This window comes from Spermophilus citellus (genome assembly GCF_964194105.1).
Source record: "Spermophilus citellus genome assembly, chromosome: 2".
Taxonomy (NCBI): domain Eukaryota; kingdom Metazoa; phylum Chordata; class Mammalia; order Rodentia; family Sciuridae; genus Spermophilus; species Spermophilus citellus.
In genome coordinates this window covers 189,672,093-189,699,958 of record NC_138183.1, presented here as the reverse complement: position 1 = coordinate 189,699,958, position 27,866 = coordinate 189,672,093, and the positions used below count along the sequence as shown (strand labels likewise).

General features: G+C 38.9%; 1 protein-coding gene across 3 annotated transcripts in view; it reads right to left on the bottom strand.

Moving 5' to 3' along the window:
* GAB2 (GRB2 associated binding protein 2) overlaps window positions 1–27,866 on the bottom strand; it is a 189,056-nt gene that overhangs the window by 78,674 nt on the left and 82,516 nt on the right. Inside the window, exon 1 of one of the 3 annotated variants that reach the window (XM_081280020.1) lies at window positions 17,226–17,241. The exons of the other annotated variants lie outside the window; for them this stretch is intronic. The gene's annotated coding sequence lies outside the window, so the exon portion shown is untranslated. Of the gene's footprint in view, window positions 1–17,225; window positions 17,242–27,866 lie in introns of those variants that run through there. 3 annotated transcript variants of the gene reach the window in all.

Below are 27,866 nucleotides of genomic sequence, written 5' to 3'. Positions count from 1 at the left end.
ACTTCTGGATGGTACTCAGTGGACTCTTCCAAAGGTACCCAGACTGTAGATACACATGAGCAAAAGCACAAAATCTGGGACCTTCTTGTGGGCATCTAACACTGAGCTGCTATATTCCCATCCCATTTTATTTTTTATTTTGTCTTGAGACAGGGTCTTGATAAGTTGCCAAGCTGGCCTTGAATTTGCAATCCTGCCTTAGCCTCCTGAGTTGTTGGGATTACAGATGTATGCCACCATGCCCGGCAAAATCTGGTGCCTTCTGGAGAGCTTTGTACTATCCACTGGAGTCAAGGACACCATGGGATTTGCTAGTCATGGGAAGATATGAAAATCTGCTACCAAAGTACATAATGACCTGGGCAAGGGGCCCTTTTGGAAACTGGCTTCTCCTCTCTCACACCACTTGATAATAATGCAGGCAAGTCATTTAAAGGATGGCAGGAGAAACTGAACCTAATTCCAAAGATTAATTTGGGTGATCAAATAAATGGCCTGTGTGACTCTGAGGAACCCCAATTTATATCAATTCAGTTGCCAGGAGTACATAAAACTAAAAAAATATTTCCACACAGAGACTATTCTATAGCTTCTCTATGAGCAGTTGAAAAGGTTTTTGTTTAATATATAAGGGGATCACTATATAGCATTAGAAGAAAAGTTCCTATAGTATGCTGATTTTAATGGATGGATCTAGAGACTATTATGCTAAGCAAAATAAGCCAATCCCCAAAACCAAAGGTCAAATGTTCTCTCTAATATGTGGATGCTAACACACAACAGAGTGGTGGGGGAAGGGAAGAATAGCAGTTCAGTGGATTAGACAAAGTGGAATGAAGGGAAGGGAGGGGGGACAGGAATAGGAAAGACAATGGAATGAACCTGACTTATTTTTCCTATGTACATGTACAAATATACCACAGTGAATCTCCACATCATGTACAACCAAAAGACTAGGATCCTAATTAGAACAAGATTATTCCATGTTTGTATAAATATGTCAAAATATATTCTACTGTCATGTATAACTAAAAAGAACAATAGAAGAACAGCTCCTGATCTGATCTCTTAAAAAAAAAAACTTCCTTATGTTAAAAAAAGGCATGATTGTTTTTGCAATAAAATCCATCCATCATAAAGAATTCAGATGGATTCATTTTGCCAACTGTATCTATCATATAACCACCACCACAATCAAGACAGAACATTTGCGTCTCCCCAAAGAGTTCCTTTTTGTCCTTTCTAGGTTAATCCTCACCCCTTACGCTGGCCCTGGGCAGTTACTCATCTGTTTTCTATCATTACACATTTTATTTAGTTTTTAGACTATCAAAAATGAAACCATACAGAATGTATTCTTTTGCACCTTTTAAGTACAACATGAAGTTTCCACAATTTACTCACATTGCTGAATGTTAGTGGTTTATTAAATTTCTGAGTAATACAGTATGTTATGGAAGTACCATTATTTTCTTTCCTTATTAAGGGACAATTAGGTTGTTTCTGGCTTGGAAGTATTTTGAAAAAGTTAACTATAAACATTCTTGTACAAGTTTTTTGTGAACCTGTTTCTCTTGATTAAATACCTAGGAGTAGAATGGCTGCGTCACACAGTGAATGTATGTTTGATTTTATAAGACACTGTCACATTGTTTTTCAAAGTGGTTGGAACATTTTTTGTTTGTTTGTTTTTTAAATTCCCACCAGCAATGTATGAGAATTCCAACTGCTTCACCAAGCTTGGTCATTGCGGCCATCTTAGGGGGTGGATAGTGGTACCTCACCATGGTTTTAATTTGCGTTATTTGTTGAACAACTTTCTATGTGCTTAGTGGTCTTTTATCTCCTTTTGTTATGTAATCTGTTTTAAACTTTTAGCCCTTTTAAAAGTTGAAATGCTTTGTTGTATTAATGAGTTATTAAGAGTCTTCTATATATATTCTGGGTAGAGTCCATTGTTAGAGTTTTTGTTAGAGTTTACATACATATATACATATACACACACACACAAACCATGCACACATATATGTATCAAATGGGGGAGAGGAAGATTTTTTTCTCAGTTCCGTGGCTTACCTTTTCATTTTTTTATTTGAATTTTTTTTTTTTAAAGAGAGAGTGAGAGAGGAGAGAGAGAGAGAGAGAGAGAGAGAGAGAGAGAATTTTTAATATTTATTTTTAGTTCTCGGCGGACACAACATCTTTGTTGGTATGTGGTGCTGAGGATCGAACCCGGGCCGCACGCATGCCAGGCGAGTGCGCTACCGCTTGAGCCACATCCCCAGCCCTGAAATTTTAATTGACAATATTACATATATTCATTTTTTCTTTTTAAAAAAATATTTATTTTTTAATTATAGGTGGACACAATATTTTATTTTTATGTGATGCTGAGGATCGAACCCAGTGCCTCATGGATGCTGGGTGAGCACCCTATCTCTGAGCCACAACGCCAGTCCTCATTTTCTTTTTCTTTAAATTTTTTTTTTAGTTGTATACAGACACAATATCTTTATTTTATTCATTTGTTTTTATGTGGTGCTGAGTCTTGAACTCAGTGCCTCACTCGTGCAAGGCAAATGCTCTACAAACTGGGCTATCAGCCCAGCCCTGTCCTTATTTTCTTAATGGTATCTTTTAAAGAGAAAACGTTTTACATTTTGATAAAGCCCCATTTATCAATTTTTAAAACAATTCAGACTCTTTTGTATCTGCCTGATCTAAAACAAAATTTTTGCATACGTCAAAGTTAAAAAGATTTTCTGCTTTGTTTTCTTCTAGACATTTTACAGTTTGGTCTATGAGCCTTGTTTGTATAGAGTATGAAATAAGGATCATGGGTCTTTTTTCCCTTTATGGGTATCCACTTGTTCTAGCAACATTTGTTGAAAGGAAATATCCTTTCCTTACCAAATTGCCTTTGGATTTCTGTTGAAAAAAATCAATTGACCAAATAAATGTAGGTCTATTTCTAGAACTGATATTATGGTCCAGCTGATCTCTTTTTGTATACTTGTTAATACCATACAATCCTGATTACTAGTTTTCTAAGTCTTGAAATCAGATAGTGTGAGTCCTTGAACTTTGTTCTTCGTTTTCAAAGTCGTTTTGGTTATTCTAGGTCTTCTGCATTTCCATATAAATTTTAGAGTCAGCCTGTCAATGTCTGTACACAAAAAGAGTGCTGGAGGACTGGGGCCATAACTGTGCAGAGCACTTGCCTACTATGTGTGAGGCACTGGGTTTGATGCCTAGCACCACATAAAAATAAACAAATAAAATAAAGGCATGCTGCCATCTACAAGTACAAAATTTTAAAAAGTTAATTTTAAAAAAGAATGCTGGGATTTTGATGAGTACTGTACTCAGTCTAGAGACCAATTTGGGAAATGTTTCTTCCTTAAATGTTGGATAAAACTAAAGAAGCCATCCACACCTGGAGTTTTCCTTGTGGGAGTTTGAAAATTAGAATTAAATTCTTTTAACAGGTAAAGAAAGTTGTTTACATTTTTAATAGGGCTATTCAGATCTTTATTCTTCACATTAGTTTTGATAACACATCCTTCATAGAATTTAATCATTTATATTATTAAGCCTATATATATGAAGTTATTCCTAGTATTCTCCAGCTATCCTATTATTTAAAAAATGAGAACTAACTTATATGCCATAAAATTCACCCTTTTATAGTATATAATTGAATGGTTTTTAGTGTATTCACAAAGTTATGCAAACATCACCAAGCCCCATTCTTTCCTTCTAGACTGGTAACTACTTATCTCCTATAATTTTTTAATGTCTGTATGATCTGTAGTGATGGGCTGACCTAATATTTTAGGTATACTCTATTTCAGCAAAGACTCAACTTCCAAAGCAGGAACTTGAACAGTTGAAGTCACATCACAGACTACAACTCTGGAAAGAAAGAAATAAAGAGATTTTTTCCTGAAGTTTGTTAAACAGGTTCCTTGTTGCCTATCAGGGTTTTTTTTTTGTTTTGTTTTGTTTTGTTTTGTTTTTTTTTAATCAGTGAGAACATGCCACATTATAGAAAGATTTTTCTTTCTTTAGCCCTTGGGAAAGTTGTAGTCCCTGGCCAGTTACCTCTGGCCACCTGGTACCTGGAAGAAAAAGAAAAAGAAAAAGAAAGAGGAGGGGGGGGGAGGAGGAGGAGGAGGAGAAGGAGGAGGAGGAGGAGGAGGAGTTGTTGTTGTTGTTGTTGTTTTGTGAAGCACATTCTACAACACTGAACCTAACCCACTTGGGATAGCATTCCACCAAATATCCCATATCACATAATTAAAGAGCAGGGAAAAAAAGACATATGTTTTTAAAAATGTTATATACAAATATAAATTTTATCTTCTTTTTTTTTCTTTTTTTTTATTGGTTGTTCACAACATTACAAAGCTCTTGACATCATATTTCATACATTCGATTGAAGTGGGTTATGAACCCCCAATTTTACCCCAAATGCAGATTGCAGAATCACGTCGGTTACACATCCACAATTTTACATAATGCCCTATTAGTAATTGTTGTATTCTGCTACCTTTCCTATCCCCTACTATCCCCCCTCCCCTCCCCTCCCATCTTCTCTCTCTACCCCATCTACTGTAATTCATTTCTCTCCTTGTTTATTTTCCCATTCCCCTCACAACCTCTTATATGTAATTTTGTATAGCAATGAGGGTCTCCCTTCATTTCCATGCAATTTCCCTTTTCTCTCCCTTTCCCTCCCATCTCATGTCTCTGTTTAATGTTAATCTTTTCTTCCTACTCTTCCTCCCTGCTCTGTTCATAGTTGCTCTCATTATATCAAAGAAGACATTTGGTATTTGTTTTTTAGGGATTGGCTAGCTTCACTAAGCATAATCTGTTCTAGTGCCATCCATTTCCCTGCAAATTCTATGATTTTGTCATTTTTTATTGCTGCATAGTACTCCATTGTGTATAGATGCCACATTTTTTTTTTATCCATTCATCTATTGAAGGGCATCTGGGTTGGTTCCACAGTCTAGCTATTGTGAATTGTGCTGCTATGAACATCGATGTGGCAGTATCCCTGTAGCATGCTCTTTTAAGGTCTTCAGGGAATAGTCCGAGAAGGGCAATAGCAGGGTCAAATGGTGGTTCCATTCCCAGCTTTCCCAGGAATCTCCAAACTGCTTTCCAAATTGGCCGCACCAATTTGCAGTCCCACCAGCAATGTACAAGTGTACCCTTTTCTCCACATCCTCGCCAGCACTTGTTGTTGTTTGACTTCAGAATGGCTGCCAATCTTACTGGAGTGAGATGGTATCTTAGGGTGGTTTTGATTTGCATTTCTCTGACTGCTAGAGATGGTGAGCATTTTTTCATGTACTTGTTGATTGATTGTATATCCTCCTCTGAGAAGTGTCTGTTCAGGTCCTTGGCCCATTTGTTGATTGGGTTATTTGTTATCTTATTGTCTAATTTTTTGAGTTCTTTGTATACTCTGGATATTAGGGCTCTATCTGAAGTGTGAGGAGTAAAAATTTGTTCCCAGGATGTAGGCTCCCTATTTACCTCTCTTATTGTTTCTCTTGCTGAGAAAAAACTTTTAAGTTTAATTAAGTCCCATTTGTTGATTCTTGTTATTAACTCTTGTGCTATGGGTGTCCTATTAAGGAATTTGGAGCCCGACCCCACAATCTGTAGATCGGAGCCAACTTTTTCTTCTATCAGACGCAGAGTCTCTGATTTGATATCAAGCTCCTTGATCCATTTTGAATTAACTTTTGTGCATGGCGAGAGAAAGGGATTCAGTTTCATTTTGTTGCATATGGATTTCCAGTTTTCCCAACACCATTTGTTGAAGATGCTATCCTTCCTCCATTGCATGCTTTTAGCCCCTTTATCAAATATAAGATAGTTGTAACTTTGTGGATTAGTCTCTGTGTCCTCTATTCTATACCATTGGTCCACCCACCTGTTTTGGTACCAGTACCATGCTGTTTTTGTCACTATTGCTCTGTAATATAGTTTGAAATCTGGTATCGCTATACCGCCTGATTCACACTTCCTGCTTAGAATTGCTTTTGCTATTCTGGGTCTTTTATTTTTCCATATGAATTTCATGATTGCTTTATCTATTTCTACAAGAAATGCCGTTGGGATTTTGATTGGCATAAATTTTATCTTCTAATTGTTTTGAACATGTGTCTCTTACTGTTCCTCTACTTGGGCATAATTCAGTGCAAGAGATCAGAGTAGGCAATTAAGAATATTTTCTGATATTTATGTCGAAGAGTCTTAGTGATCAATAAATCCATAAACTCTTAAGAAAAGTTAGGTATGACATCCATACATAAACTTATAACTAAAAAATTATGAGCTGTAGTTCATAACTATCCAACTTAGTCACCAAGTGTGACCTGCAAACGTGACAACCTCATGTGTACCACAGTCCTGGATGTGGGTCCTTTATATTATTCTCTGCCAAGAGGCTCAGAACTCTCTAGAGAAGGTTGATTACATGCTGTGGAATAAAAAAGTAATTAGGGCTGGTGTTGTGGCTCAGTGGTAGCACACTCGTCTGGCACGTGTAAAGCACTGGGTTTGATCCTCAGCATCACATAAGAATAAATAAATAAATAAATAAATAAATAAATAAATAAATAAAGGTATTGTTTCCATCTACAATTAAAAAAAATAATTAAAATAGACCTACACATTCTGCTTATTCAATAATAAGTGCAAGAGTGCTTTAAAATACATCAAAGAAAATGTTAAGAACTAATGAAAGGGCTGGGGTGATAGCTCAGTGGTAGAGCGCTTACCTCGCACTCATGAGGCTCTGGGTTCGGTCCCCAGCACTACATAGAAATAAACAAAAATAAAGATATTATGTCCATCTACAACTAAAAATAAAATTAAAAAAAAGAACTAATGAAAGTCACAAGGATTTAATTTAAAGAGGCTCCCATTGCCCAAGATGTAATGTTTAAAATTTATCAGTAATTTGAACCTGTGAAAAGAGTTCATGATATTTAAAAGAATAAAGTATACAAGTAATTTTTTAACACAGAAAAGTGACCACAACAGTATGATGGTTAATTTTTAGTGTCATTTTTATTGGGTTAAAGGATACCTAGACAGACAGTAAAAATTATTTCTGGGTGTGTTTGTGAGGGTGTTTCCAGATGAGATTGACATTTGGATCAAGAAACTGAGTAAAGAAGATCACCCTCCGGATGGCGTTGTAGCTCAGAGGTAGAGTACTTGCCTAGTATGTGTGAGGCACTGAGTTTGATCCTGAGCACCACATAAAAAATAAATAAAATAAAAGGTTTGTGTCTATCTACAACTAAGTACACACACACACATTTTTTTTAAAGATCATACTCATTCACTGTCCAATCTATTGGGGGCCCAGAAAGAACAAGAAGGCAGAAGAAAGTTGAATTTGTCTCTCTTCTGGTGCTGGGGCACTCATCTTTTTCTTCCCTTAAGACATCAAAAATCTAGGTTCTGGGCTAGGGTTGTGGCTCAGTGGTAGAACACTTGCCTGGTATGTGTGAGGCACTGGGATTGATTCTCGGCAGTGCATATAAATAAATGAATAAAATAAAGGTTCATCCATATTTAATATATGCGCGCGCGACACACGTTCTTCGGCATTTGGACTCCAGGATTTGTATTAGCAGTTCCTGTGGTTCACAGGCCTTTGGCCTTTGATTGAACTACACCACTGACTTTCCTAGTTCTCCATCTTGCAATGGGAGATCATAGGATTTCTCAATCCCATAACTGCATGTGTCAATACTCATAATTAATCTCTTCTTATCCTTCCATCCATCCATCCATCCTATAAGTTCTATTTCTCTGGAAAATTCTGACTGGTACAAGTAAAATTTTATTTGGAACTTTGATTTTTTAATAAGAAAAAAAGTCAACCCATTGAATTTTTTTTCTTTTAAAACAAGATAGCTGATAAATAGATGTGTACCTCTTTTTATCTGTAGAAGGAGAGGTGGAAACAATAAAGGGATGAATGATTAAGTTGGATGGACTGATCATCATCAGTGATCATACATAACAATAAAAACAGTGCTCCACAGTTGAAAAACACTGGTGGTCATGTACACTGACCAAGTAGAACTAGAATGGGGGTTCAACAGTATGTTTCAAGATAATATTTCAGCTTGTAAGGGAAAGCTAAATTCATCAATGGCTCCCTTATCTTCAAGAAGTAATTTTCAACCTATAGTTTGCATCTGAATTACCTATTACCTAGAGTGCTTGTTACCACATAGATTTCCTGGACTTACATCAAGAGTTTCTGATTTGGAAAGTCTAGTATAGCAGTCTGAGAATTTGTATTTTGAAACAAGTTTCTAAAAGGTACTGCTGCCTCTGGTTCTGGAAGCATACTTAAGTTGTCTTAAGTTTGAACTTCACATCTATATGACTGAAAGGAATAGGATCAGATCTAGGTTTTAAAAAATAACTGAGCTACACAAAACTCTATAAGCAAATCTTACGAACATAAAATTGAGAGAAGGACTCGAGGCTGAAAATGTTATTTAATTTAAATAAAGTTCAAAAGGAGACAAAACTAACAATATTTCTGAAGGATACACAAACTTATAATGAAACTATATACAAAAGCAAGGAAGTGATAACTGAAGAGTCACGCTACTTGGACAGAGGAACAGAGGTGGAATAAGAACATGATTGTTAAGGGATATACAGAGATTTCTAGAATATTGGCAATTTTTTTGACTTGAGTGATAGATACATAGGTGTTTCCTTTACAGAATTATATTTTATACAATTTTTGTATGTATGTTGTATTTTCAATAAAAAGTTGAGGACATAATTGAAGCATTCTGGAAAGATTATGAAGGTGGAGAAAGTCTAGAGATAAGCAGAGAAGCTAAGAGTTGGTCACAATATTACAGGCCAGGGAAGGCAGCCTGAGTAAGGTCAATGGTAGTAGGGTCAACAAGGAAGAAAGGAGTTTGAGAATTATTTTGGAGTTAGGTCTTAATCAGTCATTAGAAATGGAAAGCCTGTAATTGCAGCTGGGGAGGCGGAAGTAGGAGGATCAAGAGTTCCAAGCCAACCTCAGCAACTTAATGAGGCCCTAAGGAACTCAGGGAGACCCTGTCTCTAAATAACATAAAAAAGGACTGGGAGTATGCCTCAGTGGTTAAGTGCCCCTGGGTTCAATCCTCGGTACAAAAAAATAAATAAATAAATAAATAATGGAAATTGAGGGAAAGAAAAGAAACTGCAGTGACTGTAGAATTTTCTGTTTCAAGCTTAGGAAACTCTACAGTAGGTGGGGAAACAGCAGACTACTACAAGCAGCAGGCTCAGGTGATTTAAAAGAAATTAAGATCTGATTCACATCCCATGAACTCTACCCTTAAGAGTCCACAATTTAGTAGCTTTTAGTGTACATGCAAGGTTATGCAACCCTTACCACTATCTAATTCCAAAATATTTTCAATATCTAAGAGAAACTTATACTTACTAATAGTCACCACTCTCCACCTGTTGCCTTCAGTCCTCAAGTAATTATAACGAATAAAACCTTGTCTGACAGATCAGCCTGTCCTTTTTTTTTTTTTTTTAAAGAGAGAGTGAGAGAGAGGGGGACAGAGAGAGAGAGAGAATTTTAACATTTATTTATTTTTTCTTAGTTCTCGGCGGACACAACATCTTCGTTTTTGTATGTGGTGCTGAGGATCGAACCTGGGCAGCACGCACGCTAGGCGAGCGCGCTACCGCTTGAGCCACATTGCCAGCCCCAGATCAGCCTGTCTTGACAGAGAAACAATGACTTTCCATTGGTCTAGGCAGCCCAATCCTCAAGGAGATCCTATTTCAGAGCTAGTATTTGCCCCTCTGCTTCACAAAGCCATTGGAGTTCCAGGGCAGCTGAAAAGGGTCTTTTGAGAAAAGTGGGGACCATGCCTGTTCCTCTTCCAACTTGGAGTAGGACTCAGGTCAACAGGGATCAAGAGTGGTGGAGATAGGTATCCGGTCATTGTGGCTTTCAACCAGTGGCACCACTGCCCACCCTTCAGGGAGCTTGGGAATGTGCATTGTGTGTGGTGGTGGTGGGTGCATAGGCTGTCATAATGATAGGGTAGCACCACAAGCACCAGAGGTCCAGGGACAGGTATACTAACCTCAGGTCATGCATGGCACAGTCTTGCATAACAAAGAGTGGCCCCTCTCCCCCAACACCAACAGACCCCACCCCTTCTCAGAAAAATAATGGGGACAGCAAACCTTATATGCCTGAAAATACAAAAACCAAAATGGAGTTATGATCTGTAAATGGGAACCAGGCTTAGGCCCAAGAATATGAGGCTAAGAATAGATGGGAGAACAGCAGATTTAAATTAGCTCACAGTGAAAGGGGAGTATTAATAGAAATCTAGATATTAATAGCAATGAATCTCAACCATGGAGAGCCATGGCCTGTAGTGTTCCGACGTCACTGTCCTCGAGTCTATGTTGTGTGTCAGCTGTGCAGCTTCAGGTGGGAAAGGGTAAAAGCCGAACTCAGTGCTACGAGTCTGCATCTGGCAAAATCCATCAGAAAGAGACTCAGGGGGCCATGTCCCACAGTGCATCTTAGAAAAACTAAGTCAACTCATTGGGGAATTTTCTACATAGAAAAAAAAAATGCTTGTATCTACACCAAACCTTTTTCTCCCTGATTTTATAGAAATTATGCCACTGGTCACTCCTTTGATTCTTGCATTGATGATTAAAACTGATTATTTATTTTCCAAATGCTTATTATGTGAGATGCTCTGGAAAGCACAAGCATGAGACAGACCTTAAATTAAAAGGGTTTCCATTCTTGTGGGGAAGTTAAAATTTGGACACAATAACTAAAATAAACATTGGCTTGTATAATAATTTCGAGAGAAAAATGCAAAAGCTGAAAGTAAATTTTGGGGTCGGCGTACTTCTTAAGAACTATACATGCCTATGCCTAAGTTTCTTCAGTTGTAGCATGAAGATGAAAATCCTGACAGGCTGCTTGTGAGAATAAAATTAGGAAATAGAGGTAAAAAGTTGTTTTTATTTCTTTCCCTATATAAGAAATATAAATTTTCCTATAAAGCTTTATTTTATTTTGGTGCGGGTGAGTACTGGGGATTGAACTCAGGGGCACTTGACCACTGAGCCACATTCCCAGTCCCATTTTGTATTTTATTTAGAGACCAGATCTCCCTGAGTTATTTAGTGTCTCACCATTGCTGAGGCTGGCTTTGAACTCTCGGACCCTTCCTTCAGCCTCCCGAGCCACTGGGATTACACATGTGTGCCTCTGTGCCCAGCTAAAGCTTTATTTTAGAAGAGGGAGAATTTATATTTGAATGAGAACAGTTCAACAAAGTAGGCAGCATTTGAACTAGGATTCAAGCATATGTTTAGGATAGTAAATGTGTTATGACAAAAGTAATGGTTTAATGAACAAATTTTCATTGAGCATGGTTTTGGGCCAGGCCCTGGGCCAGGCAGTAAGAGTTAGTATTGCTTATTATATTGCTTTCACATTGCCCCAGTATATTTATTTGTTTATTCTTTCCATAAATACCTAAGATACAATTAGTTTACCAGAGTAGCTAGCTGCTTAGAAAGCCTGAGGCAACTGGACCTCAGGCAGGCAAGGAGACAGTGGCCCGAGAGGAGGTACTGACAAACAGGCCAGCTCTTGAGGAGGCCAGACCCCTGAGACAAGGTGGAGATGCAAGGAAGGAGGGAGAGAAAGTTGTACTGGCAATTAAATCTAATGAACACTGATGTCCAGTGCTGGATCTACTGACAGAAAGTCAGCTTCAAGCCTTGATGCAGATGGTTAAGAGTACTGACCTCCCCCTCAAGTTTAAGCTTGGAACAATTTTGAGGGGGGACATCTATACAAGGCAGAACATTACTAAAGATTCCCTGAACTGAGGCTACACCTAATTAGGAGCTCCCTGGAGTCTACTGAAAACTGTGAGGCAGTTTGACCTGTGAGTAAAAAACAACAAACAAACAAAAAAAACCCATGTTATATCTTTAGTTTTTCAATAAGAAAGTACAGGGGAAGCAAGAGGGAGGTTTTGGGGTTTCTCTAAGCTGTAGGGTTTCTATCAGATCAATGGCACACATTACTCTGCACCAGCACCACAGCAACACTTTATGTACTTCAGCTTATTTCAGTCTGGTAACTATTCTGTGAGTAGTTACAATTATTATCTCTGTAGATAAAAAGTTACTAAATAGCAAAGTAGGGTCTATTTTCTGGGCTCTCTTTGGTAACCAAATCTGCCTCAGACCTGCCCCACATCTTCCAGACAGATGAAGAAGTCAACTTTCCGGGTCTTAAGTCCCAATTCCCAATGAAGGCGGAAGATGCAGGAACTCAATGTTAAGAAATGATGACATGGGGGCTGGGAATGTGGCTCAGGCGGTAGCGTGCTCGTCTGGCATGCGTGCGGCCCGGGTTCAATCCTCAGCACCACATACCAACAAAGACGTTGTGTCCGCCAAGAACTAAAAAAATAAAATAAATATTAAAAATTCTCTCTCTCTCTCTCTCTCTCTCTCTCTCTCTCCTCTCTCACTCTCTCTTTAAAAAAAAAAAGAAATGATGACATGATATACTATTTTATGTTAAATTTTAGAATTCAAAACCTGTGAGTGATGATCTATCAAAAACCCTGTGTTCAGTCCTCAGCCTGCTATTTACTGGATGACACCTGCCTTTCCACCACTTACAAGTTTCTTGACCTCTCTAAGATTATGAAGAAACTATCACATGCTGTTTTCCTGTTCACTAGAAAGGCTGTCATGAGGATAGATATGTATGAGCCTTGGCTCTGGGATCTCTCTTATTTTTCAGCACTTTTTTTCTAATGGTTTGGATAGATGCAGAAGCCAGATAAATAGTGTTTCCTGGCTGGGCACAGCGGCGCACAACTGTAATCCCAGCAGCTCAGGAGGCTGAGGTAGGAGGATTGCGAGTTCAAAGACAACCTCAGCAACTTAGTGAGGCCCTAGGAAACTCAGAGATATCCTATCTCTAAATAAAATATTAAAAAAACAAAACAAAAAACCTAAACAGTGTTTCTTACCACAATAAAGTAAATAGTACTTAGACTGAATTAGGATCCTGGACTATCATGAATATTCATAGCTGTTCCTGCTTTCTGTAGGAGACCTATGTGAGCATGCGCCTAGTGATGCCTGGTGGTCAATGAATGGTTCCTCTGCTTCCCTTCCTTGTGTGGTGCTTTTGTAGGTGATTACATGAGCCTTGGTACTCCTAAATCTAGAGCCTAAGGAATAATCCAGCTACAAACAGAACACAGAATTCTCTGGTATTTCCCTATTCAAGGATCACTGGGGATCATGAGCAAGATCCACAGCCTCCCAGTGATTCAGTTTCCCCACCCCCGAAACAGGCTGATTCATTTGTTCAGGATACAACATGGAGTCCTGCCAAATGCAAATGTGTAGCATGTGCCAAGCTTTTCTGGGAGCCAGGCTCATTACTGCCACAGTCACTACAACAAATAACAACAGAAGCCTCTAGGTACAAATTATCACACATAATAAACTTAATTTAAGAAACACTGAAGAGATTTTTAGGTTGAATTTTAATTTACAAAGCACCAATTATCATGCAAGTGCCTTGGGGCCACTACAATAAGACGTCAGTAGCCATTAGTTTCTACATGCCTCAGTTATCTTACCAACTTAAATCCACTTACCACAAAAATAAATAAATAAATAAAATTTAAAAATTGGGGAAAAAAAAAAGAGAAGAGAACACAGGGGAAAGGCTACAGACTGCAGAAAGAGTGAGTGAAAAGAAGTCATAGTGTGAAAAATAGGGTAGAGTTCTGAATTCTCAATTTAGGCATATTAAGTCCTATGTAATTTACCCATAAAAGCACCAAGCCAGGAAGGGAAATAAAGGAACCATTTGTCAACCAAACATCACAAGGTGCTTTGCACTGGACTTGCATGTAAATTGGAAGCAGCTATGAACTTTCTCAGGAGTCCAGGGCAGGAACACTATATACACCATATACACACACATATATACATACATACACACACACACACACACACACACACACACACACACACACCAGAATATTACTCAGCAATAAAAGAGAATAAAATCATAGCATTTTCAGGTAAATGGATGGAGAAGATAATACTAAGTGAAGTTAGCCAATCCCAAAAAACCAAATGCTGGATGTTTTCTCTGATATAGGGAGGCCGATTCATAATGGGGTAGGGAGGGGGAGCATGGGAAGAATAGACAAACTCTAGATAGGGCAGAGGGTGGGAGGGAAAGGGAGGAGGCAGGGGGTTAGAAATGATGGTGGAATGTGATGGACATCATTATCCAAAGTACATGTATGAAGACACGAATTGGTGTGAACATACTTTATATACAACCAGAGATATGAAAAGTTGTGCTGTGTATGTGTAATAAGAATTGTAATGCATTCTGCTTTCATTTATTTTTTTAAAAAAATCAATTGAAAAATTAAAAAAGAAAATAGAAATGATGAAGATATGAAAAAAATTGGTACCCCTGTGCATTCTTAGTGGGAATGTAAAATGGTACAGCTACTGTGGAAAAAAATACAGCAATTCCTTTAAACATTGAAAATAGAATAACATGATCCATTCTGCTTCTAGCTGTAGACTCTTAAGTGAAAACAGGGACCTGAACAAATATTTTTACCCCTATGTTTACAGCAGCTTTATTCACAATAGCCAAATGGTGGAAGCAAGCCAACTATCCAGTGGTGGATGAATGGAGAAACAAAACTTGATATATACATGTAGTGGAATATTATTCAGTCTTAAGGAAGGAAGGAAACTCTGATGCATGCCACCACACGGATGGAACTCGAGGAAATTATGATAAATGAATAAGCAGCCAAAAAAGACAAATACTGTATGATTTCACTTACAGTTTCTTAGAGGTACTTAGAGGAGTTAAATTCACAGAAACAGAAAGTAGAACTGTGGTTGCCAGGAGTTTGGGGAATGAAGGAACAGGAAGTTATTGTCTCATGCGTACAGACTTTCAGTTTGGGAGAATGGGTTTTTGACAAGGGTGGTGGTGATGGTTGTACACATATGTGAAAGTACTCAATGCCACTGAACTATACACTTAAAAATAGTTAAGATGTCAAACTAAGCTATATGTACTTTGCCATAATCTAAAAATAAATATATTTTTAAGAAATGTAACATATTTAAGCGCTCAGCAAAGAACTTGAAAATGACTTTTAATTCCTTCATTTCTACCTAATGTAACCTTTATTTCAAGGTTCTTTTAAAGTTACTTGTGGAGATCAGTTCTAATCATATTCCCTAGCTTTGTCAATAAATCTAGCTGTGCATCCCAGGGTGAATTCCTTTCTTCATTGGCTTTTGGTTTCGTCAGCCATTAAAAAAAGAAGAAATAATAATTAAACTACATTACATTCTCTTTTGGCTCCAAAAATAAAAATATACCAAAAGTTAAAGAGCTTAAGACTAGCTAATAGAAAGGAAGGAAAGGAAACATTTTGGAGGACTTATTATATGCAAAACTATTATATGCAGGGGATTCACAAATGCAAATATCCAAGGAAAAGGGATAATTCCTGATTTTGGGAGAAACAATCAGAGAAATTACAATCTTGTGTGTAAGTGCTACTATAGGGTTATAGGAACAGGAGGTAACTTAACTGTCGGGGAAATCCAACAAGGAAGTGATGATTTGAAGGGGTCTGCTCTCTGAGGAGGGATGTTGGCATCAGGAATTAATTAGGTAGAACGGAAGCAGAAGAGCATCAGGGCAGAGGGACCAGAGAACCAGAATAGTTCAGAGAAGAGGTGGAAGCCAGTCTGGAAAAGCAGTTTGGGATTTGATTGCTAAATTAAAAAAAAAAAAAAAAGCTGAATAAAGAGCTTGAGTTTTATCCTGAAGGCGGGGAAGTACTCACAGTTTAAATTGGAGAATGGTTAAGATCCAACATGCATGAAGAAATATCACTTTGGCAACAGTACAGAGGAGGATAGATGAAGGGAAGCAGGAAGTTATTGCCATAGCCCAGACAAAACAGGATGGGGGCCTTAACCAAGGCAGTGGCAGTGGGGAAGGGGAGGAAAGAAAGCTCTTTCTGCCTCAAGCAGTTCACATAGATAAAGGCAGGAATGGTGTACATACTCCAGAAGGCTGGTTCCTATACACTGTGGACCTTGAACCATATTCTTATTTCTAAATGGTTTCTGACTAATTCGGAATGTCCTAGGTCCAGGGCACTCACTCAAAGGGAGGAAACTAGCATAGAAGTTAATCTGTTTCAGCTGCTGTGCTGTCCCCCACCCCTTCTCACCAGGAACAATGGGAGGCAGCACTGGAAAAAGGAGCATCTGGCCACAGTAAAGACCCATCCCTTCCCGGACTGGAGCTGCTGGCTCATCCTTGGAAATCACAACAATCAAGAATGGAGAATCGTTCTTTTCATCCCTTCTCACAGCATTATCCCAGTGACTGCATCCCCCAACAATGGTGTGGTCTGTGTGGCCTCCCTCCACCACTGCCCTCCCTGCCGCTGCACAAGGGCGATGCTGTGCCCCAGGGGTTGCTGAGGCTGTGAGCCTGGCAGCCTCTGACTGTCCAGGAGGATCAGGATGCTCTTCCAGAAGGAGCTGTAGGAACAATGAGCCTGAAAAAGACCAGCTTTCTCCATAGTAAGAATGGAGAAGAGCAATTTTTTTCTTCGATTAAACTAGCAAAAAGATTTTAATGATACTGCCCAGTGGCGGAAAGAGTGTGATAAAGCAGCCACCCTGTGTGTACCCTGTTGGTATGATGCATTTGGAAAACAATTTGGCAGTATTTTGAGAGCCGTGAAAACATTTATTCCCCCTTTTCCCAATAATTCTCATTTCTGGCAACTGATTCAAAGGAAAGAAAAAGATATATGCATGAAGATACATATTGCAGCACTAGTAAGGATAAAAAGTGGTAAGGTTTCTGTTCTTCAGGTTTTTCCGCTCCTACATCTTCCTCTCTTAACTTACTCTTAAGCTTTATAATATTGATCTCTATGGCTCATGACAGAACCAGATACAACTGCAGAAATTGGAATATTTTACCCATGTGCATAATCTAAAGAAGATGTGCTATAAAAATAATTTACAATATGACTATCTGTACTTACCAAAGAGCTATGTCAGAGGCCTTTTATTCATTTTATAGAAAACTATTATAAAAACTGGGGCTGGGGTTGTGGCTCAGTGGTTAAAGTGCTCGCCTCGCATGCATGAGGTACTGGGTTCGATCCTCAACACCACATAAATGTAAAAATAAAAATATTGTGTCCATCTAAAACAAACAAATAAATAAATAAATAAATCTGTTATAAAAACTGCATTTAAAATAATGAACTCATTCACCACACATTCAGTGTTCTACTGAATAGGCACTATGGTGTGGGTTGAGGGTATAGCATAAACAATATAGATTTGGTCTGTGGTCTCTGAGCCTAGTATCTAGCAGAGATGTCAATAAGAAACAAGTAACTATGATAAAGCATGATCAATATTATGACAAAGGTGAAACCAGTATGCCAGGAGAATGAATGGCAAGATGGTCAAGGGAGTGTATCAGAAAAAGAAAGGGGCTGGAGGGGTTGAAAGGGTTGGAAAAAGCCAGTGGGAAGAAATCAAGGCATTTGGTCTTTGTACTAAAGACAATAGAAAAAGGGACTGCTATGCCTTTGATTCTGGAAAGTTCACTCTGGCTGTTTTGTGAAAAGTTGGAGAAGATGACTACAGTTGGGGCTGGGTTATGGCTCAGTAGCAGGGTGCTTGCCTTGCACATGTGAGCCACTGGGTTCGATCCTCAGTACCACATAAAAATAAACAAAATAAAGGTATTGTGTGCATCGAGAACTAAAAAACTATATATGTATCTATCTATCTATCTATCTATATATATATATATATATGAAAATAAAGAAGGATATAGTCAAGTATGTCAACAGGGAGACGATTGTCCCAGTGAGAAATGATGGTGGCTTAGACTACAGTGGGGAGATGGGGAGAGAGAGAGGGTGATGCAAATAGGTATTTAATGGCTGGAAACAACTTAGTGACTACTGGAATGTGGCGGTGAGATGAACAAAGAATGACCAGCAGGCTTTTAGAGCTTGAGCCAACAGTGACATCTATAGCAGGTTTGGAGCACAGGGAGATTTGGTCCGGAGCAGAGATACTGGGTTTAACTGCAGACACTTAGAATTGCAGGTCTTCAAAACATTCTGGAAGAGGTGAACTACAGGCCACAGATTTGTTCCCCAAAATTCACACATGGGTGGGAGACACAGATCATCACATGGGAATGAAGCTGAGGCAGTGGGAGTAGACTGGATCACCCTGGATCAAGGACTCAGTAATCATAGCACCCTACTAAGTGTTGTAGGGGAGGAAAGAAGGGGAACAGTTTTCCCTGCCACCTCTTCCAGGATGCTCTCCTACACACCTCCCTAGGCTACATCTGCTAGCTGAGTCATGTCCCTTACCTGCGGATTATAAGTGCCTTACAGGCAGGAATGGTGTCTCCCAAGATTTTGCTCCTAGCCCACAGCAGTGCCGGGAGCACACAGCATGCGTAAGTGTCTGGAGAACTGACTCCTGTGACACAGAGACACTGCATGGGTGATCCCACAGTTCCTCTAAAGCCACTATACCAGAGAAGGGAGAAGACTAGACATATGCTTTAGTCAGAATCTAGTTTGGGAGCTGGGCACAGTGGTGCACACCTATAATCCCAGTGGCTCTGGAGGCTGAGGTAACTTAGTGAAGCCATAAGCAACTCAACAAGACCCTGTCTCTAAATAAAATACAGAAAAAAAAAAAAAAAGGAAGGGAAGGCCTAGGGGTGTGGGCTCAGTGGTTGAGTGCCCCAGGGTTCAATCTCCAGTACCAACAAACAAACAGACACAAAAAAAATCTAGTTTGGAACAACTTTTGAGAAGCATCCACTTGTATAAGGGAAACAAATGTGTTCTTAAAATGTGAAGCTATTTCTACCTGCTGTAGGTCTTTGGTCATGAGTGTGTACTGCCAGGTATAATACTCCTCCTGTCAACAGCTCTTGTCACAACTCTGATGTGATCCTAAGAGTCAGGAATTATTGGCATTCATATGCTCCTGGTACTATGATTGGAGACAGTCCAAGAAGCTTGTACAGAGATGGTCTTTATTTGTAAGTGTGTTTATAACCTCAGACAGCACAGAAAACTAAGCAAAGATTGAACAGATCATACATAGGATAAAATGTCCAGAACAGATAAGGTTAAATATTCATATTTCACTCAAAAGATTTAGCACATTAGACCAGAGGTGAGAGGCACCGGAAAAGGGAATGTCAAGTGAGTATAACAGAAAAAGAAAGGAAAACAATGCCTAGCCTTTCACATGTGGGAAAGAGAAAAGACACAGCCTAATCTAACAGCTTCCTACCCTTAAAGAAAGGGGAACAGTCTGGAGATCAAACCACATGCTCAACACTCTATTAAGTGTTTTTACACATTCTCTCATTACAAACTATAATCTTTTTTAAATATTTTTTTTAGTTGTTGATAGACCTTTATTTTATTTATTTATATGCGGTGCTGAGAAACTAACCCAGTGCCTCACACATGCCTGGCAAGTACGCCACCACTGAGCCACAGCCCCAACGCCCCACCCCCAGTATAATCTTAAGAACAAAGAATCGCTACTCCCATTTCCCAGATAGTATAACTGAGGCACAGGGAAGTAAAATAATTTCACCAAGGTCTTAATGACAACCAGGTCCAAAGACTGCAAGGTAGGAACTGTGACCCTAAATAAAATTTCCTAGTGAGAATGGTGGTTTTCATTTTCACTATGGCTTTGGCCAGTTAATCCAAAATCATCAGTTTTACAGTGATGGCTAGGATCAACCTCTATTAGTCATGAAAGTTGCTTGTTAATTTTTCAGGAATTATGCAACCCAAGTAATTTCACTTTGATAGACTGAAATCAGCCATGATAGGAAAGTTTACACCATGGAAATGAACAAAGCTGCAGGTGAGGGTGGCTGCTGCTGCTTTTCCTCCTGAGAACCTGCTGTTAAATACCTACCAGTGCACTGCTGCTTGAGAACCTTAGAGTGCAAGGGAATAACTACCATCTTTTTGCCAAGATGTAAGTGTGTTTATAACCTCAGACAGCACAGAAAAGCCAGAAAGTGTTCTGACTGCCTGGAAGACGGTGCTGAGAAGGATTATGAGACCTTGTTCATGATTATCCATCATAAAATCTGCCAGAAGTGATGTCCATTACAGCTGGGGAGGGGAAAGTGGTAGCAGTCTGCCATGTACCTACCATCCTCAACACAGTCCAATGCCTAAAGGAAGAGACAGAGACTCAAGAGGAGGAAGAACTGAGACTTTAGAAGCCATGTGCAATCTGATGGCTTGTCCAGTGATCTTCCCAAGACAGCACAGAAACCCTGGCATTGGGGTGCTCCCTGACTAGCTTAGCTGGTGGCTCTGTTGATTGTGTCAAGCAGCCCTACAGTGACAAGGACCACTGTGCACATTGTTGCAGAGGGTATTCAAACACACACTAAGCGGTGTGCTAGAACGAACTTCTGGTTCTTTGAGCCCTGAGAAGTAATGCTGGTAGGTTTCTAAGAACTCTATCTATGCTCTTAAGTGCCTTCTTCCTGATCACAGAAATAACTACCAACCTAAAGTATGGGATTTCTAAGAATCCTACATGACTTAGGGACACCCTGATAACCCCTACATTGTCAGCAGTCAAATAACAAGATAAAGAGATTATATTTTAAGGATGATTTTGCCAGAAAAAAAATGATAGTAATAATAACATGAATAAGAAAAAAATTCATAACACTCTATTCCTATAAACTTCCAATAAACTATCCTCAAACCTTTTTTTGTTGTTGTTCTTTATAACATTTTCATTTCATTTTATTAGAGTCTTTCTATGTTCCCCAGATTGGCCTTGAACTCCTGGGCTCAAGCTATCCACCAGCCCCAGCCTCCCACATCATTGGGACTACCAGTACACATTACCATGTCTGGTATGAATACTGTATTTTTGAAGAAGTAAGATGACTCAAGAATCAAGTGGTATAAAATGGCAAACAATAACAAGTCTCCCCTTACCCTAATCCCAGTCATCCTCTTCTGCTTTATAGAGATAATCATTGTCTTCAGTTTCTGGTGTTTCATTTTAGAGATACTTTATAAAGTAAATATATGTATTTCCCTTTTATAATACAAAGTACAGTACCATTTAACATCATAATATGTTATATGTACTTTGATTTTCCCATTTAAATTATATTTTGAAGTTTATTTCAAACCTGCATCTAAAGAACTTCTTCACTATCTTTCATGGAAGATGCATATTGTTACAAGAGTGTCTCATTTAAAATCATTTTACAACTTGACAATAGAAGCAAACATCAGTCAAAAGAGAAAATCACTTAACGTCACACTGATCAAATTTTGGGGGGATTTTTTTGTGCATCTGTGTAGATTTCCTTATAAAATGAAATGATATATTGTGGTCAAAGGTCAATAAGATAAAAGTAGCATACTCTACTGAATTAAATTTGTACTAATTTCTTTTTGTGTAAATTAAAAAAAAAGTAAAATGAGGAGTGACTATTTGAAATTATGACCATGAAAGTACTTTGAAGGACTTTCTTGTTGGAATAAAAAAGTGTTACTTTACATTATTTATGGTCCCATGTTTTTCAAAACAGAATTCATGTTATTTGCTACTATTTGCCATTGAAGGTGTCTGCATTCTGCTAGGAACTTCAGAGGTCAAGGATTACAGTGTGTTCATATTTGTATTCTCAGATAAAGACACACGCATAGAAGAAGACCTTGGTTACTTTTGTTGAGTTAATGAAATGTTATTATAGAGAATGTTTAGATCACCTGAGAATTCATTTTGTAATTTGCTATCTCAAATATGTCCAAAGAACAACCAGCAAGGTTTTCCCATAAGGTATGCTTTGGGGAAAAAAGTCTTAAAACCTTGTTGAGTATTTGTTGGAGGCAAGAGGGAGGCCTAGAAGTGGAAAAGCCAGAAAGTGTTAGTGGAGCAATAGATAACAAAGAGGAGAAACTGGGTAACAAGTTAACTGAGCAGAGACCCCTTCTATGCTCTTTAATCAGAGAGAGCGAACCTCCCTCTCCACTGTGCTCAAGATCATTCCTACTTAGTCCAAGTGCACAGTGTCTAGTATTCAATAGAAGCCTACAAGTAAGCACTAAGCATCTGTGCTGGGTATACAATGGGAACTTAATAAATCTATATCTGAGTCAGTTTTTATCCTCATGATATTTTATCAACACTCCTCTACATGTCTCGTTCCCCTAATGGACTAGAAGTAATTTCAAGGGATCATGTTTTAATTATTTTTTTGCATCTTAATATGGAATGGGTCTCCTGGGCCCTGAAAGTTTAATTTGTGAACAGAATGAGGCCCTGAGCACCTCAAAGCTAGGGACAAATGAGGGAAGCAGAGAAGGGATCAGGAGATGCTTCATATAAAGACCACAGTATCTGAGATGAGTCTTAAAGGATGGAAAATATTCCCAGAAGCAAAGTTCAGAATCTAGATAGGAAGAAAGAAAAAATATCCTAAACATAAACGGGAAAATATTAAAATGCACAGTGGGAGCAATACTCATAAAGTGCTGGGGAAAAACCATATAGCCGTTCCTGGAGCCCACAGGGAAGCCATCCATGGGAATGGAAAAGCAGGCTGAAGCCAACTGCAGTGGGCCTTACCTGATGTGCTAAATGGTTTGAACTTTGCCTTAAAAAACAATAGATAGTTCACAACTTTTAATAGAAAGAATACAGAAAAAAAACATCAGGATTCAAGGGTAGGACAGTGTTAAGTTTATATCCCAAACTAGATATAATAACTAGAAGTGTGACTTTGGAGAAGTAATTAATTTTTTTGAACTTTAGTTTTCTGAAGATGGGTATAACATATACATTGAAATGAAGAAGCAATTAATGCTACAGAGCTTTATAAACTGGAAAGTACAACACCAAAATTAATTGTTGTTTTAACAGTAAATTGTGCTTTGGAAAAAAGCATTTTAACTCTGTTAGGAATTCATTTGAGGTGAGAGGAAGGCCCAGAAGAGGAAAAGCCAGAAAGTGAGGGTAGGGTGATCAGGACAAAGCCTGTCCCCTTCACTTGCAGGCTTAAGGACCAGACCCAGGACCTTTCCCTGAGCAAAACTCTCAGGAATGATATATAACCCAACTGCTAGGCACTTGTGTGTCCAGCTTACCTGATAGAACAAGTTCTGGGTGGATAATCTTAAGGGGATGACAAACAGGATATTTACTGATAGCTCCACATCTGCAGTCTTCCCAAATAATGATGTTAAAAACACTAAGCCAAAAGGGGCCTTAAAAAGAACATTAAAGAGCTGGGGTTGTAGCTCAATGGTAGAGCACTCACCTCACATGTGGAAGGCAATGGGTTTGATTCTCAGCACCACATAAAAATACAAATAAAGGTATTATGTCCATCTACAACTAAAAAAAAAAGAACATTAAGGGAAAAAAAATTTTTAAAGGGAGTACATTGTGTGTAAGATGTTAACAACAGGTGCTAAGGTGTTGGATGTCCCTTCAATGTTCACATACTGGAGGCACAATATGCAGATTAGTGGTGTCAGAGACTGAACTTTTAAGAGGTGGAGCCCAGCGAGAGGTCCTAGGTCAAGTGAGGGTGTTCCTTCAGAAGGGATTCAAGTGCTTCCTGTGGAACCCTGGTTAGTTCTCCTAAAAGGATTATTATAGCTGGGTGCAGTGGTTACACTGCCAGTAATCCTAGTAGCTTGGGGGGCTGAGATAGGAGGATTACAAGTTTGAGGCCAGCCTCAGCAACTTAGTGAGGCCCTGAGCAACTTAGCAAGACCTATCCCCAAATTAAAAAGGGCTGGGGTTGTGGCTCAGTGGTTAAGCACACTTGGGTTCAATTCCTGGTGACATAAAAAAAAAAATAACAACAAAAATGGTTTATTATAAAAACCTAGGCCTGGCCCTACCCAGCAACTCTCTGGCTTCCTATTTTTGTTCAATCTGCCCCATATGTGTTGCCACCATCTCCATCTGCCATGATGTGACATAGCACAGGGGAGCTGAGCCATTGCCAGTGCCAGGCCTTTGAAATTTCAAAACTCTGAGTTCAACAACCCTCTTTTCTTCATAAGCAAACTGCCTTGGGTATTTCGTTATGGTAATAAAAAAACTGAATAACACAATAGGGAAAACTAGGTGTGAGGCATATGGGAACTCTGTATTATCTTTTTGGTTTTTCTGTAAATCTAAAAGTGTTGGGAAAAAAATAAGTCTATTAAAAAGGACACAAAAAAATTCAGAATGGATTTATTCTTAGTAACTGAAGGCTAGAAACAGCACAGGTATCAATCCAGAAGATGCATGAATCACGTGGTATATTTATGCAATGGAATAGTATGCAGCAATAAAAAGGACTGGTCTATAAATACATTCAACAACATGGAGGGATCTCAAAAAGTATTATAATGAATGAAAGTAGCCTTGTACAAGAGTACACACTATAAGATTCTGTTTCTATGGTATTCTAAAACATGCTAAATCAACCCATGGTAGATAGGAAAAAAATCAAAATGGTGGTAGCTCCTAGGGGGCTACTATTTTAGAACGGGCATAAGAAAACTTTCCAGGATAATAATGTTTTCTACCTTGATGAGAACTTGAATTACACTTGTCAAATCTCAAGAATTCTCTCTTAAGATCTGAACATTTCATTCAAAAAATTTCCATGTAAATTTTACCTCAAAGAAATACTAAACACATATGGAATCATAGTCAATGACATGCATACTAAATTATTTAGGGAGAAAAGGATAATGTGTTTGATTTAGTTTAAATGCTTTAAAATATAAGATGGGTAATGGATGAAGAGAGGGATAGATAGATAGGTATACGAGAGCAAGTATACCTATCCAAACAGCTCCTCTGCATCTAGTTATTACCTTACTGGTGGAATATTAATGGCAGAATTTATATAACTAATATGTGGGTATCAGCTATAAAATTATCTTTTTATTTATTTATCGCAGTACTTGGATTGAACCCACGATCTCACACATGCCAGGCAAGTCTTCCACCCACCACTAAGCTGCATTCCCACCTATTATTATTATTATTATTATTATTATTATTATTATTATTATTATTATTTTAATTTGAAGACAGCCTTGGTAAGTCACTCAGGCTGACCTTGAATTTGAAGTCCTCTTGCTCTGGTCTTCTGAGTAGTTGGGATTACAGACATGCACCACTGCACCCAGCTAAAATTCTTTCAATTTTGCTGTATGTTTGAAAACTGCCATTAAGTACTGTGAGGAAAAATAAAGAACATCTTGTGATCTTGTATCTAGAACGGATAATTTGAGAAAAGTAGATCATGGAGTTTATATGGCCAGACTCGGGCTCTTCTTTTTCATAAAAGTCCTTTACACTTAGTCTTTACATGAGTATGTGCAGCCCTTTCACATTCATCCTCATTTTCTCCCCCAGTTTGGTATATGTGCATTTCATCTATTTTCTGAGGAACCATCCCTTTAACATTTATAGTATGATTTTGCAACTATTTTCATTACTTTGTCCCTCACTAGACTACCATGAACTTTTGGATGCCAGGCCTTGCTTTTCTCTTTTGACTTTGTCTCCCTTTGTCTAGGACAGCATCTGACACACAGGGAAGGTGCTCATTCAAACATCTGTTAAGAATATTAGGTGTCCTGAATAAGTACAAGGCAAGCTGTGGGGGCAATGAGACTTTAGAGGCCACAGGGAGACGTGGAGGATTTCCCATGGACAACATGATTTTATGGAAGTGAGTCTGCGTTTGTAAGGTAATAACTAGATGTAGAGGAGCTGTTTGGATTTTCTCATCCAGCCTTCATCCTGTGGCACTGCTCCATAAAATACTTTCTAGATGAAGCTGGCTGCTATGTACTGTACATTGGCTCCCTCGACCTCTACTCCACTCCCCTTCTAGTTAGAAATTCTGGAAAACTAAAAATCACCTTTACCATATTCACTTGCAGTTAATCTGCCAAATATTTGCATTCATACAAGACTTGGAAGTGAGGCAAAGACCTTTTTCCTGCTCTTTTGGCCATTTCTTGTTTCTGCTGGCAAGCACATTTGAAGTGTTCTCCAGCTTCCCAAGTGCTATGGGGCACTTGCATTAATAGCTTTCCAAGTCTGACCTTCGCAGTCCTGAACTGCAGTTCATGGAATGGGGGTGGGATGTTAAGCTGATCACTCTAGTGGTGTCCCGGGAGGGCATGGACTTCTAGACTAGGAAAACAGCTAAGTGTTGAATTTCATATATTAAATTTCTTCCTGTTTAAAGTTTCTACCTTGGTTTCCATTTCTTGCACTGATACCTGGGTATATAAATCAAGGAATCAGTTTGAGTGCCTGGAGGCAGGCCCTTGGGGAATGGGTTTGCATTTTGGAGTTTTTCACAGCAAGTACCTAATACAAGTAGATGCTGGGCCTTACTTGATGCTGAGCACTGGGCTAGGGGGTGCCCCAAGAGAAAGTGGGTGGATTTGAGATAAGAGAGCCATATTACCTTACAAGGAATAATACCTTACATATTACCTTGCAGGATGATGGAGGGAAAAAAGGAATAGTCAGGGTCTGGGGATGTGGCTCAAGCGGTAGCGCGCTCGCCTGGCATGCGTGCGGCCCGGGTTCGATCCTCAGCACCACATACAAACAAAGATGTTGTGTCCGCCGAAAACTAAAATAAATATTAAAAATTCTCTCTTAAAAAAAATTCTCTCTCTCTCTCTCCTCTTTCACTCTCTCTTAAAAAAAAAAGAAAGAAAAAAGAAAAAAGGAATAGTCAGAATGAACATCCAGGTGAAGGCGAAGCTTCAGAGGGAAGGGAAAAGGCATGCCCTGAGACCTCAGATCACAAGGCAACTAGTATGCTCAGCATTGTGCGCATAGCATACTCATTTACAATGGTCTCTCTCCTTTTCCCTTTTTGGTTGACATTTGGATGGTTCCCACACAGCAGGCACTTTACATATATTTTCTTATTTAAACTGTGAAATATTCTATGAAGTGGGCGCTATTATTAGTCCTATCACTTGCCTGAAGTCTCACAGTTATTAAATAGCAGGGCCAGAACTGAAATGGGAATCTTTTCATCTAAAAGTGAACAAAGTCAGATTTTTAGTTCCTAAAAACACAGACCATGTTTAAAAACCAGCATTACAGAAATATTAGGAGTTGTTATCCTCATCATGGAAAATCCCTGTCTCCAGGTTTGAAGTCCTCCAGGTAAGAAGGAAAGTGCCCAGGAGGCTCTGGGCCTAGAAGGGATCGTCTTAGGCTGGTTCTAATCAGACCAAACTCACAATGGACAAAGGGTAGGGGCAGAGGCAGAAAAGAGAAAATGGTGGCTGCCACTACAGCTTTCCTCACTAAGCACGCTCTGTACGCCACACCATTGCTTCTAGTTCAGAGGGTACCATCCGGACCTAAGAAATCAAAGTGTCCATTGGAAAGGGAAAACACACACATGCCCCTTCCATACACAAAAGGACATTTGTGTCAGGCAGCCTAAGAGGCTGACACACATGGAGGGCTTGCCCCTCCTCCCTTCACCCCTAGAAAAGACAAGAAAGGCAGCTTTTTGGTGTCCCACAAAGGGGGGAGGCTGTGGCAGGGAAGAGAACAAGTCC